Source organism: Chiloscyllium punctatum, chromosome 36, assembly GCF_047496795.1.
Source record: "Chiloscyllium punctatum isolate Juve2018m chromosome 36, sChiPun1.3, whole genome shotgun sequence".
In the NCBI taxonomy this organism is placed as follows: Eukaryota; Metazoa; Chordata; class Chondrichthyes; order Orectolobiformes; family Hemiscylliidae; genus Chiloscyllium; species Chiloscyllium punctatum.
The window spans coordinates 68,214,188-68,232,249 of record NC_092774.1 but is presented as its reverse complement, the minus strand read 5'-3'; the positions used below and the strand labels follow the sequence as shown (position 1 = coordinate 68,232,249).

Genomic DNA, 18,062 nt, shown 5'->3' with positions numbered 1-18,062 from the left:
CTTCGGGTCATTGAATGACCTTACATCAGGGACAAACTTTTGGGGAAGCTGCAAGAGTAAAAGGCACCAGTGTAACTTCAACATCTGGGAGAACTCTCTCAGCCTTAGGGGTCAGGCTGACTCAGCATTCTGGTCCTGCTCATTACCTGTTAAATTCTCAATTTGTTGTTCTTGCTATATTTCTACATGGTTGACACATTCCTATGTTTTAAAATGAAATTCCAGCAGGCAGGAATTTTCCATGTATGTAATCATACATTAGAGGGTTTGGAACGTGAATGTAAACTTTTAAACAGAAAGTATTTATTCATGCAAGGGGTGTGGGCATCGCTGGCAATGCCAGCATTTATACCCATCCTTAACCACCCTGTGGTTGGTTGGAAAAGTGCATGAAGGTGTCTGAGATTGTCTTGATCAGCACAGCAATCTCAAAAATGGGCGTGCTCAGGTACAAGTACCCTCCACTCCCACAGCCAAGTCTGCATTCACTTCAATTATAGATGCCATCTAAACCTCCCAGGACAAGGACAGCATGGGATGACAATCAGAATAAAGCTTCCTCTACTCTTCAATTGCAAGTGAAGCTACCTCAACACTGTCCCCAACAAACACTGCCAAGACAGAGACTGCATTGGGTTAGATACAGAGTAAAACTTTCTCTACACTTCCCCATTTATACAGTCCCAGGGGAAGGACAGCAAAGGGTTAAATAAACAGTCGAGCTTCTTCCATTCTGACTGACACTTAGTCCGTACTATACCAATCCTCAAGGAAAATTCAGAACTGAGACTATTATCTGGTACTGAATTCACACATCCTAATGGGAATGACAGCAACAGAAAATCATGTCGTGACACACAGATAAAACACACACAATGTACAACCTAACTAGACTGTTATTGGGATCAAAGACATTTAAATGACAGGAGACATAGTCCCTGCAGTGATCCAAATGTGAGCTGAACAAATTTCACACTTGAACAATATTCCCTGAGAATGCAATGTCCACCTCACTGCTGTTTATTCAGTTCCTCTGCTCTCGTTCAGGGCTGAGGTGCGGCTGACCACATTGTGGCGTGGGGGTTAAGAGGTTGGACAGTTAAGGTCAACTTGGATTGAGGGCATCCTTTGTCATGCCAGTGTGGTCAAGGGTCGCTCATTTACTCAACTTATAATCGGGGACAAGGGGATGTCAGGCTGGGCTTGTATCAGTTTGAGTTTACACGAAACAGATGATCCAATGGAGCTGTATAACATCTGGAGAGGACTTATTGTAAATGTAAGGTCAACTCAATTCTAGCCAGAGACTAGTCTCTCATTTAAGATAGGAGAGTTTTTTATTTCTCTCAAGTGTTCTCGAGTCTTTGAAATTCACTTCTTTAGAGACCAGCATGTGGTGGTGGGTAACGAACTGGTTCTGGGTTGGACCGTCAGTCAATGTTGACTCGATGGGCTGAATGGCTTACTTGCACGCAATTGGCCTATATCAATCAATAATATGCACTTGCTTTATGGTTACCGACATCAAATTACATGAGTGGTTTTGGATATTTCATCTCTTATTATTGTATTCAACCAACTACAGCATCTAGAAACTTGCTTAATTACAATATCCAATATCTGCAGAGTACTTTTTCTTTTTGTCAAGACCATTATCTTGAACTCCGACGTGTGACCTCCTCATTGCTGTCAAAGTTCTTTATTTGTCTCTACATTGTCATGTTTTTACTTTGTCGAATGTTCTCCTGGCATTTGCAGTTAAGACCCTATATTCTGCCCTCGTCAACATTTCCCCTTACAATTCTCTACTAAGGATTTCATGACAAACCTCAGAGTGTGGTGAGACTGCGGAACTCACTACCATTGTGAATAGTTGGAGTGGAATACACTACAACTGAGGGTAAGCAACCCAATACAAATGAATGTCACTGTCACCAGATTCACAACACAGTGAAATTTAAACATGCAATGTCCCTCAATTTCTCAACTGTCCCGAACCAGACTTGATGAAGAACAGATCTTGCACATCAACATTATAATTTAAACAACAACCAAATTATAAATATGGCAAATTTTCTCGGACAAAGTTAAAGATGATAATCTCATTAATAGCAATTATTTAAACCCTTTGATCAAGTCCCCCACCATCTCAGAGACAGAGACTTTAGCGGCAAATTAAGAAAGAATTTGTTTTTAAACTTACCATTTCAAGCAAACAGTTTCCAACAATGGATTGCCAAGCCTTTGTGCAATCTTTGGACTATGACTGTTTCACAGACACGTAACTGTAAATCTAATTTAAAAGTCACTGCTGAATGTGAATAGACACCCCAGTATTCAGCCATTTCTTACAGGCTGGGACTCATTCCCAGAAAGAGCCAACAATTCTTTAACTGGACAGTAGAATCTAGAGAGAACAGCTCCTGGTCTCAAAGAGCAGCAGTGCCCAATGGAAGCAAAGTTGCAGGGGTGGGGGAGCACGACCGCATAAAACAAAAAAAAAGACCGACTCTCCCATTATCAGTACTGTCAGAATGTGCAGGAGTTCAGTCCTCGCAGTGGCCCACAGCAGCTTCACCAGCAGAATCAGATTGTTGGGAGCACTGGTGTGCGCGCTGGTGCTTCTGCAAGGTGCAGAATGATGAGAACCTCCGCTTCCACTCGGGGCAGGTGAACAGCCTCTCCCCGGTATGGCCCCATCTGTGCCTCAGCAGTTGGGAGGAATTGCTGAAGGCCTTCCATCACTCTGGGCAGGGGAAGGGCCTCTCCCCCGTATGGACCCGAAGGTGGGATGCCTGGGTAAAGTCCTTCCCGCACTTGAGGCAGGAGAATGGGCTCGCCCCGGTGTGGACCCAATGTTGCCTCAGCAGGGCAGAGGTATCATTGAAGGCCTTCCCGTACTTGGAGCAGCTGAAGGGCTTCTCTAATATGTGGACCCGGCGGTGGGTCAGTAGGACAGAGGAATAGCTGAAGGTCTTCCCGCATTTGGGGCAGGAGAATGGCCTCTCGCCTGTGTGGACCCCCTGGTGGCTCTGCAGAGAGTAGGAATGCTGAAGGTCTTTCCGCACTCAGGGCAGGAGAACAGTCTCACCCCGGTGTGACTGAGCCCATGAGTCTCCAGGTCAGATCGGAAACGGAAGCCTTTCCTACAGTTGCCACATTTTCATGGTTTCTCCACGGGATGGGATTCCTTGGGTTTCTCAATGACAGAAGCTTCAGCTGCACACAAACGCGTGGACAGCACCTCCCTGCCGTGAATTCCACTTCCCAGTCTGTATAACCTTTACTGGCTCCACAATCAGAGTGCTGCAACAGTCGGGTCTCTCTTTCAGTCTCACTGATGCTGAAAACGTACTGAAAGAGGAATCAAAAAGCTTGGTTCCTTTTCACAGAATCACAGTCGAAACTTGTTATAGTCCCGATGGATTCAGTGACTGCCAGACATTGTCGTGAAATTGAGGGCTGCAAATGCTGGAGATTCAGAGTCAAAGCACAGCAGATCAGGCAGCATCTGAGGAGCAGCAGAGTCAATGTTTCAGGCAAAGCTCTTCATCTATTGATATTGAAACGTCCATCTTCAGATCTTCAAATAATCTGTAAAAAGAGATGACAAAAGTCATTACAGTCAGTCCAGGTTATAAATTCCCAACAAGCAATTCTACTTTCTGCAGAACATTCTTTTCTTTTTCCACAAAATTGAAAGCACCATCCCACCCCCTCTCACCCCTCTATTCTCACTCCGCTCAAACTAATCCTCCCGACGGTACTTATTCAGGATCTGACAGAGACCGAAAAGTGAAAACATCAAGACAGACACCTTAGAATTTTAGATACCTCCACCTGAAAGTTAGTATCTTTCACGACATCTAGGAGTGAGTAATTCTGATTTTGGGAAGCAAAAAAAAGTGTTAATTCAGGATGGACCTTCAATGCAGCTTCTTGAGAAACAACCAGACACGAAATGGTTAACATCTGGGGAGGTGGAAGTGGGGAGATGGAGGAAATGAGATATCAAGGCATTGACACCGACACCAGACAGAAACTGAACACACAGGCAGGGCAAACATTACGGGCAAGCCAGAGTCACAGAGATACACTGCACAGAGACAGGTCCTTCAGTCCAACTCATCCGTGCCGACCAGATAGCCTAAATTAATCTCGTCTCATTTACCAGCACTTGGCCCATATTCCTCTGAACTCTTCCTATTCATATACCCATCCAGATGCCTTTTAAATGTTATAATTGGACCTACATCCATCACTTCCTCCGGCAGATCATTCCTTACACTTGCCTCCCTCACCTCAAACATATTATCCTCCTGTTCTGGAGTTCCCCCATCCCAGGGAAATGACCTTGTCTATTTACCCTATCCATGCCTCTCATGATTCTATAAATGTCTGTAAGATCACCCCTCAGCCTCTGGTATACCGGGGAAAACAGCTCAAGCAATGCACTGCGTTTCCTTTTAGCTTCACACTCACAGAACCTTACTCCCGTGGAAAACATTGTTTCCCTCCCCCACACTGTCCATGGGAAAAGCCAAGAGTGCTGAGACTCTGGAGTTGGGGGAATGCCACGTAGAATTCCTGCAATGTGGAAACACGCCATTCAGCCCAACAAGTCCTCATCGACCATCCAAAGCGTAACTCATGTGGACACATTCCCCCTATCCCATTCCACTACACTTACTGCACACTATGGGTCCATTTAGTATGGCCACTTCTACCGAAAATGAACACCTTTAGATGTTGGGAGGAAACTAGAGCACCCGGAGGAAACCCAGCAGACCCGGCAGGGAGAATGGGCAAACTCCACACAGAGAGTCGCCCCAAGGCTGGAATGGAAAGTAGATCCCTGGCGCTGTAAGGCAGCAGTGCGAACCACTGATCCATCGTGCTGCCCATGTGTGCAGAAAGAGGTGGGGGCTGGGAACTTTGTTAATTGTACTACGCAGTGGATTGTTGTGTCAGGTTAAATCTCACGGCATCCAGGGAGAGCTAACCAACTGGGCACAAAATTTAGAAGCGCGTTGTTGGAGATGCTGGAATCCTTCCTGAAAACAACAAATGCTGGAGATCACAGTGGGTCAGGCAGCGCTGTGCTACTCTATGACTGGACAGTGTGGACGTGGAGATGCTGTTTCCACTAGGAGAAGGGTTGAGGATGCCAAGTCATTGAGGGCATTTAAAACAGAGATAGGTTCTTGATTAATAAGGGGTCAAGGGTTATGAGGAGAGGGCAGCAGAATGGGATAGAGAAACATATCAGCCATGATCGACTGGTGGAGCAGACTCGATGGGCCAAATGGCCTCATCCTGCTCCTGAGTATTGTGGTCTTAAAGCTGGGCAGGTGACTTAAGGGGTTCTCACAAACTATTTCAGAATCCTGAAGAGGGGTTGTTGGAATCGAAACTTTAACTCTGCTTTCTCTCCACAGATGCTTCCAGTCCTGCTGAGTTTTTCCCGTGTTCTCAGTTTTTGTTTCAGATTTCCAGCATCCACAGGTCTTTGTCTTATTTATCACAGTCATTTCTTGCCCTTCCCAAGTGTCGGAACCTCATCTCCCTGATCTACAAACTGTTCACTTACCCTAGAAATGACCACTACCTCCTTATCAAAGTAGATCCCTTTGTTGCAAAATGATTGTTCAATTCTGTGACCAAAATTATTGCATTCGTAATTACTTACACCAGGGACTCTCAATATCTCAGGCCAGAACACAGCTAGATTGTTTCAGACAGTACATTTATGTGATTTGATACAATTCCCTATTCCCGACATGACCAGCGTGTTGCAGGGAATAGAGGGTTTGAATTAAGAAGAAGCTGGGACATTTTTCCAATGGAGCCGAGGAAGTTGACAGTTAACTTTACAGAGATTTTTAAAATCAGAAAGGGTATAGATAAGGTCTCATTCCCAGGAGGCTCAGAATATTTTATTGCTCCACAAGGTGCAAAAGGGGGTCAAAGCTTCAACAGAAATCGAGCAGAGCTGAGAACAGACAACATTTAACTCTGTGGGAACAGGGAGATCAGAGGACACAGAAATCAGGACCTGAAATCCGAGCTGACACCAGACTACCATGTTATCAGTGCTTTGATTAGCAGTGCCCACCTTCCACCTTTACTGAGCCTCTCAGTCGACTTGAATGCCACGTATCCCCTCGATATTCCGGATCCAATCCTTGTCATTCTGAAGCCATATCTCTGTAAGGAGTCTCTGATCATAATTATTCTCTACAATGTGTGCAGTCAATTAATTCGCTTTTGTTCCAATGCAGCACACATTCACAGACTGAGCTTTTAGTCTTATTTTTTGTGATGGTTAGAATCCAGTTTTGATTGCTAGTACATTTATTCTTCTTGTCCCGTTCTCTCATTCTCTGGTGTTTGGTTTCCACATCACTCCATTGCTCACTGGCCTTGATTTGGATTGGCTGTGGTAAATTGCCCAGTGTTTAGGGATGTGCAAGTTAGGTGGGTTGGCCATGGGAAACTCAGGGTTATCGTTTCAAAGTAATTGAAGGAGTAGGCTATTTGGCCCATCGACCCTGCTCCGCCATTCATTAAAATCATGGCGGATCGATCAATCGTCTCAGCTCCTCCTAATTGCATTATCCCAACTTCCCTTAATTCCCTTTCCACGCAAAAAAACCCATCCAACAGTGTCTTAATGAAGCTGCCTCTACTGCTTCCTTGAGCACAGAATTCCATTAATTTACCATTAACCACATAGGTCCTGCCCTGAGTTGCCTCATCAAAATGCAACAGCTCATATTTGTCTAAATTAAACTCCATCCACTACTCCTTGGCCCATCGGCTCATCTGATCAATTATAATTTATATTAAACTTTCTTTCCTACCTTCTTCCCTAAAAGCTGAAAATCTCCACCCCACACTCTCACCCTCCATTCTCACTTTGTTGAATCTAATCACGGATGTCCTCATCCTGAAGGGTTTGGTTCATGCTGATTAACAGGCCCACATTCAAGGGGGATCTAACTGAAACGTGCAGAACATTGAACGCCCTGGACAGATTGGATATTGGGAAGATGTTTTCATTGGGAGGAGAGACTAATACCCATGGGCATAGCCTTAGCATAAAGGGAGAATGGAGATTAGGAGGAATTTCTTTAGCCAGAGAGTGGTGAATCTATGGAATTCATTGTCACAGAAAACTGTGGAGGCCAGGTCACTGAGTATGTTGAGCATTGAGATAGAGATGTACAGCACAGAAACAGACTGTTTGGTCCAACTTGTCCATGCCGACTAACTATCCCAACCCAATCTAGTCCCACCTGACAGCACACGGCCCCATATCCCTCCAAACCATTCCTCTTCATACACCTACCCAAATGCATTTTAAATGTTGCAATCGGACTAGCCTTCACCACTTCCTCTGGCAGATCATTCAATAAACGTACCATCCTCTCCGTGAAAAAGTTGCCTCTTAGGTCTCTTTTGTATCTTTCCCCTCTAACACGAAACCCATTCCCTCTCGGTCTGGACTCACCCACCCCAGGAAAAGACTTTGTCTATTAATCCTATCCATGCCCCTCATGTTTTTATACATGTACAGTTACAACGTTTAAAAGACATTTGGATAAGTACATGAATACGAAAGTTTCGAAGGTTTATGGGCCAAACACTGGTCGGTGGGCCGAGTTTAGTTTGAGAACATACTCAGCACGGACTAGTTGGATGAAGGGTCTGTTTAGTGCTGTCAGACTCTGTGAATGACCTGTACTGGTCTTAAAACCATTTTCTTACCTCCCCCGATAAGCATCCACTTCTTTGTTGTTCAAAACTCAGATGAACTTAGCCTTAAATATGTTCAATGACTCCACTTCTGAACTCAATTCCTCTTCGTAATATGCCACTTGCCTCGCTCATTGCCTGCTGCATCTGCCCGACAACTGGCATTGACTGGTGTGGAGGGACTCTGAGACCCCTTCGTACATCCATACATCATTCCTGATGAAGGGCTTGTTCCCGAAACGTTCCCTGTCCTTCTCCTCAGATGCTACCTGTTGTGCTTTTCCAGTGCCACATTTTTCGACTTTCACCTCCAGTCCTCACTTCCTCCACATTCCAATATGTCACCATTTCAACAATGCACTGCTTTTCTTTTAAACAGCAAAGGCAATAACTTCACATTGCCGCACTGCACTTGCCATGTGTTTGTCAATTGAGACACAGACCTGGACCAACTTCGGGAAGAGGCAAAACACTGAGTTCTGAACAAAAACCGTAGCACACTCAAAACGTCGGCTCTGTTTACCTTTCCACTGATGCTACTCGACCCGTTGGCTTTCTGCAGTATTCGCTGTGTTTGTTCGACACAAATGCTGCTTTCCATTAAAGAACTTCAATCCCTGTCCTCTGGTAACTGACCCGAGTCATTGGCAATGGGTTCTTCTGATCATTAAGGTAAAAACAATGACTGCAGATGCTGAAAACCAAATACTGGATTAGTGGTGCTGGAAGAGCACAGCAGTTCAGGCAGCATCCAACGAGCAGCGAAAACACCACGTCTTCTCCCATCATTGACAACAGCCCCTGGAAATCTCCAGTTAACCATCTTTGCTCCAAAGAGAACATTCCCAAACTTGGGAATGTCTCCACAAAATGGAAATTGCTCATCCCTGAACATGATGCATGTGTTACAATGGGGAAGAGGTTTTGGCAAAATATTGTCAGTTAGCAGGTGGAAAAATGTTCAGGAAGTAAAACAAAAATCCCAGTCTCCAGCTTTGTGAATCTTTAGAAACTCTTTGGGAAGTGGAATTCGAGGAGAATGAAGGATGAACTGTCCGACTGAGCAGAGACAGTCCAGACACCGTCCCCTTGTTTAAGAGGCCGATTGACTCTGATATTCTCCGGAGATGAACTGACCCGAGACATTGAAAGAATTCTCTGCACATCAGGAATTCAAACCCCTTCTCGGCTCGGGGCCAATGAGAAAATTCAGGAAGAGGCAAAACACTGAAAGGCTTGGAGGGCGATGGCCCCGGTGTAGGAGAGCTCGTTCCGAGTGTCATGGATGTGCCTGCAGATGGTGGGATCAGGCTGAACCCATGTCTCCATAATGAATGTCCAAGGCTTTATTATGGAAAATTAAAACTGATAGAAGATAATGGTAATTTTGGGCGGGGCGGGTTGAATTATGAATTGAATAGTAGGTTCCTCAAAGACACTTTGCCGGCCACGTTGGGACCTGTCTCTGTGGCGCAATTGGTCAGCGCTTTCGGCTGTTAACCGAAAGGTTGGTGGTTCGAGACCACCCAGGGACGGAGTGCTACTTGTTCTCGCTCCTACCGCTTTCTTGGCTGCGAATGTGCACGTTTTTCATGGTTTCAGGTAAATGTTTCCCAAACGGAAATCTTTTCCACTCAGGCAGCACAAAGGGGTTTCTGAATTGATTGAATTTCGAACGTAAAGGACTGCGGATGCTGAGAATCCGAGACAGAAAGCGAAACTGCTGGAAAAACTCAGCAGGTTTGGCTGTACTTGGATGAGGTAAAAACCGAGTTCTGAAATGTTGTCTCTGATTCTCTTTCCACAGATGCTGCCTGACCTGCTGAGTTGCTCCTGCAATTTCTGTTTTTGACTGAACGTCCATTTCATCTTTCGGGATGAAACACCCAGACTCGCCATTTGCAGATATTTAACCCTTTCGAAACCTGTGAAGTGATTGGATTCAAACAAACTCAGCAATGATTTACTCTTTCGCAGCTCCACAGGCAGATAGACCTGGGAAATGAAGCTGTCAGTATGGTTCTGTATTGGTGGGCCGAGTGGTGAATGCGATGGACATGAAATCCATTGCGGTTCCCACACGCAGGTGTGATCCCTGCCGACTACAGTTGAGAAACGACATCAAAAGAAAAGGGAGATTGCTCCACGGTTTTTTTTTTAAATGCAATCAGTGGACGGGTTGAAATATTTCAATCACATTGGGACTGATCGGGAATCTGTAGCCCACTGCCTGTCAGGGTGGAACAAGCAGATACCCACAGAGCTGCTATTGAGGCGATGAGCCAAGAGTTTGGAAATGAAACTAGAACAGTGAGGGGCGTGAAGTCGTGATCGAAATGAAGCAGGCACCTGAGGATAAAGGTGTTTTATTTCCCGGTGAAAGATACTGCTTCACAAAGTTGGGACTATGGAAGGGAAGCAGTGACGGTGATTATCTTTGGCTGTTCCTCTTGTGAATGTTCCCATTGCTGCGCAAGTACTTGTTAACGTCAGAACTCTGCAGCATGGTCGCGTCAGATACGCACAGTGCCAGGGGCGCAATGGATGACGCATCTGACTCCACCTACCTGTTTGAAATGCAGCTCACAGCTTCCTCACACACCCCAATTAATCTTTCTCATTGTCCTGAAGCCGGCACACGGTTTGAATTCCCGATCTGCAGGAACGAGACTCTTTTCAATGTCTCGCGTCAGGAAATGTCCCTGAGAACATCAGAGTCAAGTCATAGCGCTGTCGGAGGAGGGGAAGCTGAAATAGCCCCACACGCTGCTCACGGGCACATTTCACTTTCCCCAACACACTGCCCCAACCACTGCGCCTCCTGGGAGTGGAAAGGAAACAAACACCAAAACCCAGTCTCAGCTATGTAAATCTTCAGGAAATAAGAAAACTGTTCATCCCTTCGGATCTTCCATCCTGGGCTGACAGCCTTGATTTTAAATGGATGTCGAGTCAGTGCCGACTCGTTTTGGCTGAAAAAAATCTTCCTTATCTCATCCCAGCATTTCTTGCCAGAGAGAACTGTGTGGCAGAGTTCATGTATATATTTCCTTGTATGGTATTTTGTAAATAACATTCGTTTGCTGGTTGTTTGTATCGGGTATTTCAGGTTCATTAGCCGCTGTTTATGTGTGTTGGTAGGTTTGTGGGCTACCATGATGCTGAGAGGTTTGATTTGTCTGGACATCATTTCCCAGATGTCTTTAATGTAAAGTAATGTGCTAGGGTTTCTGTAGACGTTGTGTCTACTTGTGTCTGTTTGTTGATGTGAAATCGGCACACTGGGTTTATTGGGTAGGCAAAAGTGAGGACTGTAGATGCTGGAAACCAGAGTTTAGATCAGAGTGGTGCTGGAAAAGCACAGCAGGTCTGACAACTTCCGAGGAGCAGGAAAATCGATGTTTCGGGCAAAAGCCCTTCATCAGGAATAGAAGCAGGACGCTTCCAGGGGTGGCGAGATAAATTGGGGGGGTGCTGGGCCAAAGGTAGCAAAGAGTATAATAGGTGAATGGGGTTGGGGACGTAGGTGACAGGTCAGAGAGGAGGGTGGAGCGGATAGGTGGGAAGGGAGATTGACAGGTCCTGAGGACAGCGCTCAGATGGAAGGTTGGAACTCAGCTAAGGTGGTGGGAGTGGAAAGGAGGAAACTGGTGCAGTCCACATCGATGTCTTGGGGTTGAATGTATCCGAGGCAGAAGTTGGGGCGTTCTTCCCCCAGACATCGGGTGGGGAGGGAGGGGCGATGGAGGAGGCCCAGGTCCTGCATGTCCCTGGCAGAGTGGGAGGGGAGGTTGAAATGTTGGGCCACAGGGCGATGGGGTTGATTATTGCGGGTGTCCTGGAGATGTTCCCTCAAACGCTGTGACTTGATTCTGCGACGGGGCTCCAGTCTCCCCAATGTAGGGGAGACCGCATCGGGAGCAATGGATACAAGAAACAACTTTGGTGGAAGCCTTCGAACTCCCGTGACCCGGGTTCGATTTCCGGGCAGGGAAGCAATTTTCAGTAGAGAAGTCAAACTTCGCTACCGTCTCCCTGGTGGTCTAGTGGTTAGGATTCGGCGCTTTCACCGCTGCGGCCCGGGTTCGATTCCCGGTCAGGGAAGCAGTTTGCAGTATGTTTTTTGGTCTGCCCATTCTCCTTAAATGCGCTGTAGAGTTACTAATTGGTCTTCGTATTCACTGGGTGCTGCACTGTGTTGTGGTTCGTTGGAATAGTACCCTCGTTCAGATTTGTTTGTCGGTGTAGGGATGATTACTTCTGTAGCTAAGTACTTGGTTCGTGTGTGTTGCTTTCCTGCAGAGGCTGTTTTGAATTTATCATTGGCTGGTCGGTCTACTGTGACATCCAGAAATGGCACTTTGTTGTTGTTCTCTTTTGTGAATTTTATGCCAGGAAGGAGATTGTTGATGGTGTTGTAGGTTTCCTCTAATTTGTTTCATTTTTTGATGACAGAAGTGTTTCATGGGCGTTTCGTTGATTTGTTTGTAGGGCTTGTTACTGAATATGAAGTGGGAGGTAAGGCACAGTTCCACGAGGTTGACAGTGTTATCTTTGCAGGCTGAAGTTGGTTCTGTGTTTTTGTCTTTAGTTCTTCGAGTAGTGTCTTCAGTTTTCTTTGGCGACGTTGATGTTAATGGATGTGAACAGGGCTGTTATGTCAAAGGACAACATTATTCCATCCTCTTCTGTCTTCGTGTCTTTGGTGTTCGGGAATTCTTGGATGGAGTAAATGGAGTGGAGTGAATCTTCGACTTGGTGTTTTAGTCCTCAGTGGAGGCCTTTGACTAGTCTGTATATTGGTGTTCCAAGTAGTGAGACGATGGCCTGAGGGGGGCTCCTAGTTTGAAAAAGAGGAGAACAACAATAAACTGCATTCTTAGATGTCACAGTAGAGCGAACAGTCAATGGGGAACTTCAAACTAGCATCTACAGAAAACCAACACTCAAAAACCAAATACTTAACCACAGAAGCAATCATCCCAACACCCACAAACGAAGCTGCATCAGGACATTATTTCAACGAGCCACTGACTAGTCGGTATATTGGTGTACCAAGTGGTGAGACTTTGGGTCTAAGGGGGGCTCCTGGTTTGAATTGGAGGAGAAAATTAACACAGTGCCATTTCTAGATGTCACAGTAGAGCGAACAGTCAATGGGGAACTTCAAACTAGCGTCGACAGAAAAACAACACACACAAATACTTAATCACGGAAGCAATCATCCCAACACCCACAAACGAAGATTCAACAGGACATTATTTCAACGAGCCGCTACACACTGCAGCACAGAGAAATTACGAATTACAAGAGAGAAATACGTATATAATATATTTAAGGAGAACGCGTCCCAAAAAAACCCATTCCGCCGATTTCTCAGTGATGCTTCCAAGCTCACTCTCAAAAATTCGGTTTGTCCCTCCATTCTTTCCTGTTTGTTTTTTGTGGGTTTTGAAAGCGTTCCCAAAGCGTTCCCAATTCTCTGACTGAGTATTGGAGTTCGGAAGGTAAAAACAATGACTGCAGATGCTGAAAACCAGATTCTGGATTAGTGGTGCTGGAAGAGCACAGCAGTTCAGGCAGCATCCAAGTAGCTTCGAAATCGACGTTTCGGGCAAAAGCCCTTCGTCAGGAATAAAGGCAGTGAGCCTGAAGCATGGAGAGATAAGCTTATCTCTCCATGCTTCCGGCTCACTGCCTTTGTTCCTGACGAAGGACTTTTGCCCGAAACGTCGATTTCGAAGCTGCTTGGATGCTGCCTGAATTGGAGTTGCGAAGTTATGTTGTGGCTGTACAGGACATTGGTGAGACCACTTTTAGAATATTGTGTGCAATTCTGGTGTCCCTCCAATCAGAAGGATATTGTGAAATTTGAAAGGGTTCTGAAGCACCAATGGGTCCACAGAGGGGAAGAGGCCCTTCTGCTGCCCTGAGTGTGGGAAGGCCTTCAGTGATTCCTCTGCCCTGCTGACGGACCAGTTGGTCCACACCGTGGAAGGCTGTTCTCCGGCCCCAAGTGCGAGATGGCCTTCAGCAGTTCTTCCCACCTGCTGAGACACCAGTGGGTCCACACTGAGAGGCCGTTCTTCTGCCCCAACTGCAGGAGGGGCATTGCTCTTTCCTCTGACGTACTGGCCCATTGGTGTGTCCAAATGGTAGAGAGGTCGTTCAGTTGCCCTATGTGCAGCAAGGCCTTCAGCAATTCCTCGGCCCTGCTGAGGCACCAGTCTATCCACACCGGGGAGAAGCCGTTCTCCTGCCCCGAATGTGGGAAGGTCTTTACCCACTCCTCCACACTGCTGAATCACCAGCTGGACCACACGGGGGTTTGGGGGGGGGGGGAGAGTGGCGGAGGAGGGGAGGCCATTCTGCTGCCCTAAGTGTGGGAAAGCCTTCAGCAATTCCTCCGCCCTGCTGAAGCACCAGTGTGTCCACCCTGGGGAGAGACCCTTCAGCTGGCCCGAGTGTGGGAAGAGGTTCATGTTTTCCTGCAACTTGCGGAAGTACTAGCGGGGGCAACAGCGCTCCCAGCAATCAGATCCCACCAGTTACGCTGCCTTCGGTCACCCCCCAGGACTGAATCTGCTGCCATTTCTGACAGTGGGTGCAGTGGGAGAGTAGGTGAGCTGTTATTTTTTTCTGCTGGAATGCAATTGCCTCCCCTACACCACACAAACCCAACCCCAAGGTAGCTCAGGGTTAGCACTGCTGCCTCATGGCACCAGGAACTCAAGAATAATTCCACCCTTGGGGTTCTGTGTGCAATTTATGGAGGGTTGGAAAATGGATCTAAGTGGGTTAGTCTTCGGAAGATCAGTGCAGATGTGTTCGGCTGAAGGACCTGTTTTTCCACATTGTGGGGGTGCTATGATTCTATGAGCTTTGCCTTCAGTGGACACTGTTGCTCATTGAGCCCGGGACTGCACATTGCCAATGAAATGATCCAGAGAAACCTAAGACCGCAAGACCATCGGAGAAGAAGTTTGGCCTTCTCTGCCATTCGTTAGTAACAAAAGTATTGGATGAGATTAGCTACAGTGTGGAAACAGGCCATTTGTCCCAACAAGTCCACACCGACCCTCCGAAGTGTAACCCATCCAGACCCATTTCCCTCTGACTAATGTACCTAACTCTATGGGCAATTAAGCATGGCCAATCCACAAGACCTGCACATCTTTGGTTTATGGAAGAAAACAGGACCACCCAGAGAAAACCCACGCAGACATTGGGAGAATGTGCACACTCCTCACAGACTGCCACCCAAGGCTGGAATAAAACCTGGGTCCCTGGCACTGTGAGGCTGCAGGTGTAACCACTGAGCCACTACATATTGCAACCCGAGTTTGGCAAGCCGGGGGTTGGGTGAATACAGCAAGCCAGGCAGCACCAGGATGTGGAGTAGTCAGCGTTTTGGGTATTAACCCTTCTTCATTACTGAAAGAGTGACTTATCTATGAGAAAAGATTTACATGAATGTTGCTGGGGGTTGGAGGGTTTGAGCTGCAGGGAGCGGCTGAATAACGTGGGGTTGTTTTCACTGGAGCATCGGAGGCAGAGAAGTGACCTAATAGCGGTTACAAAATCATGAGGGGCATGGACAGGGTAATAGACAATGTCCTTTCCCTGGGCTGGGGGAGTCCAGAACTAGAGGGCATAGGTTTAGGGTGAGAGGCGAAATATATAAAAAGGGACGACTTCTTCATGCAGAGGGTGGTACTTATATGAAATGAGCTGCCAGAGTATGTGGGTCAGGTGCTGTCAAATGGGACTAGATTAATTTAGGATATCAGGTCAGCATGGACAAGTTGGACCGAAGGGTCTGTTTCCATGCTGTACGTGTCTCTGACTACTGGTCCTGATGTAAGTTTAAAATAGAGTCCAAGTAACTTTGATTAGTTCAATGTTGTTGAGCTCACCTCCTGAAAAGTTTCAGATGAATCCCTCTGAGCGATACTGTTTAAACATGCTGAGTTGGACAAAGTATCCCATCAAGTTCAACACAAACCCAGAGTTGAAGAAGTCAGAAGTCAGAACACCAAGGGGACCAAAACTGATCACAATATTCCAGGTATGGCCTCATCAACGTCCTGTATAACTACAACATAACTTGCCAACATCTATACTCAATTCCCTAACCAATGAAGGTCAGTGTGCTGAAACCTCTCTTCACTACCTTGTGTACCGATGTTGTCAGAGATATAGGACCTACTTTAAACTGATGCAGAATCCAGCTGCTGAGAGCCCAGAAACAGAGTAGTGCTGCGTGAGTGTGCTGGGCTTTAGATTTGGATACCACCTCCCCACACCTCTAGAGACCTCAGGTCTGTAGCTTGCCTTCTTATCTTTGAGGGTTTCCACCTGTTTGAAACAGCCTGTCCTGCAATTAACCCCTTTATGCCAAGGCGTTCCTTCTACAGGCAGAATTAATTGTCCTTCTGTCACACAGTTATTAAACACCATTATCTCATCTGTCCAAAGGAACTGCTCATTGTTTTGCCTCCTCCTTCCCAGTGATAGTTAATGTATGTTATTTGTTAACTCCCTTGTAGCAGTTTCTCATTGGCCCTTTCGTTTCTTGGTCCAGAAAGAGTTATTGCTGACTCATGACGTTTTCAAAGTTCTGGAGTTTACAGGACCACACCACATTCCTCTCTGCCTCCCCCAGGAATAACGATTGCTCTTGAGGTACTCACAGTTCCTGACGTTCCTTGATATCCCCAAATACAATCCATATGTCAGGAAATCACTGGTGCTGCCCTGAGATAGATAGTCAATGTTTGAACAGAAGATTATGTGGAGAAAATGCAGAAATCCGAAATGCAAAGAGACTTGGGAGTTCAAGTCCAGGATTTTCTCAAAGTTAACTTGCAGGTTGAGATGCACTTTCCCCTGCAAGTGCCGAATGTGTGACACCAGCCCATTTACCTATTCCCTCCTCGCTATCCAAGGAGCCAAACTTACATTCCAGGTGAAGTGGCCCTTTACCTGCACTTTCCACAACCCAGTCTACTGCATTTGCTGCTCACAATGTTGCCTCATCTACATTGGGGAAAACGAAGCCTTAACTGGGTGACTGCTGCACAAAACATCTACGTTCTGCCTGCAAAAAAGACCCTGAGCTTCCAGTTGCCTGCCAATTCCACACCCCACCCTGTTCCCTGGCCAACATCTCTGTCTCAGGTTTGCTGTTGTGTTCCAGCGAAGCTCAGCACCAGCAGAACGAAGAGCTCTGAATATTGCACTTGAGGACCATACATCCCTCTGGTCCCAATATACAATTCAATCATTCGAGGACCTGAACTCCATAGTAAACTCGTCCCTTCCACAGACACCAAGCCTTGTTATCACATAGTCTGTCATTCCACACTACTTCGCCACGAACAGTCTCCATTAACAGTTATTCACCCTCCCACGCAGATCGTTATCAACTCCTTTTTCTGTCCAACAGTTCTTCCCTCGCTTTGGGCTCTGTCCTGATCTCCGCCTTCCTCCCACAATATCTCCTGAATATAAACCGACATTTTCCCAATCACCATCTGTTCTGTGGAAGGGTCACCGGCAACTCCTGTTTTTTGTTCCTGATATACAGCATCCGCAATTCTTTCAGATTTTTATTGAGAGAGAGTTGGAAATTGTTTCGAGAGACAGAAGGAGAAGGGGGAGAAACAGAACAGACATGAACGTAAAATCATTGTAGTGCGATCACTTCCCTTAAGCATGAATAGAGGGCATGGGTAATCTGTGAGCTTGTGGCGCAACGGTAGCGCGTCTGACTCCAGATCAGATGGTTGTGTGTTCAAATCACGTCAGGCTCACTACAATCAACATCTAACATTTCAAATGAAGAAAAGAGTACACGTGAATCTTTGCTGTCAGTTTGATTTGTGAACACTGTGTCAGGGAGGTGGTGTGCCCATTGTGTGGGTAAATACTCAGCTCCCCGCAATGTGAGAAGTAAAACACAAACTGTTCATCACGGGATTAAAACACACAGCCGCTTCGTTCAGTTGGTGACAGCGCAGTGTGAATCACATTATACCGATATTTTTACAACATAATCTAGAGATTGCCATCCAGGTTTTAGTCAAATCAAACTGCCACGTAATGATGTTATGACCTCAGTAAACTATAATAACGTGAAGATCGCTGGGATGATTTTCTACATCCGACTGCAATATAAACACAGATCATTGTTTCCAGTTTTGGTGGAACAAAAGACATCGTATTGGTGGATAATTACAGTTAGTGCAAACACAGCTTGCCATCGATAAATATTAATCCTGTTCCCTTCAATGGCCAAATTT

General features: G+C 46.2%; 1 protein-coding gene and 3 non-coding genes across 4 annotated transcripts in view; 3 read left to right on the top strand and 1 right to left on the bottom strand.

The window, feature by feature from the left end:
* LOC140460632 (uncharacterized) overlaps positions 1–18,062 on the bottom strand; it is a 1,198,404-nt gene that overhangs the window by 637,638 nt on the left and 542,704 nt on the right. The window lies entirely within an intron of this gene.
* trnan-guu (transfer RNA asparagine (anticodon GUU)) lies at positions 9,220–9,293 on the top strand. Its single transcript has one exon. It is a non-coding gene; the product is annotated as a tRNA-Asn (tRNA).
* Positions 11,791–11,862, top strand: trnae-uuc (transfer RNA glutamic acid (anticodon UUC)). The gene has a single exon. It is a non-coding gene; the product is annotated as a tRNA-Glu (tRNA).
* Positions 17,502–17,573, top strand: trnaw-cca (transfer RNA tryptophan (anticodon CCA)). The gene has a single exon. It is a non-coding gene; the product is annotated as a tRNA-Trp (tRNA).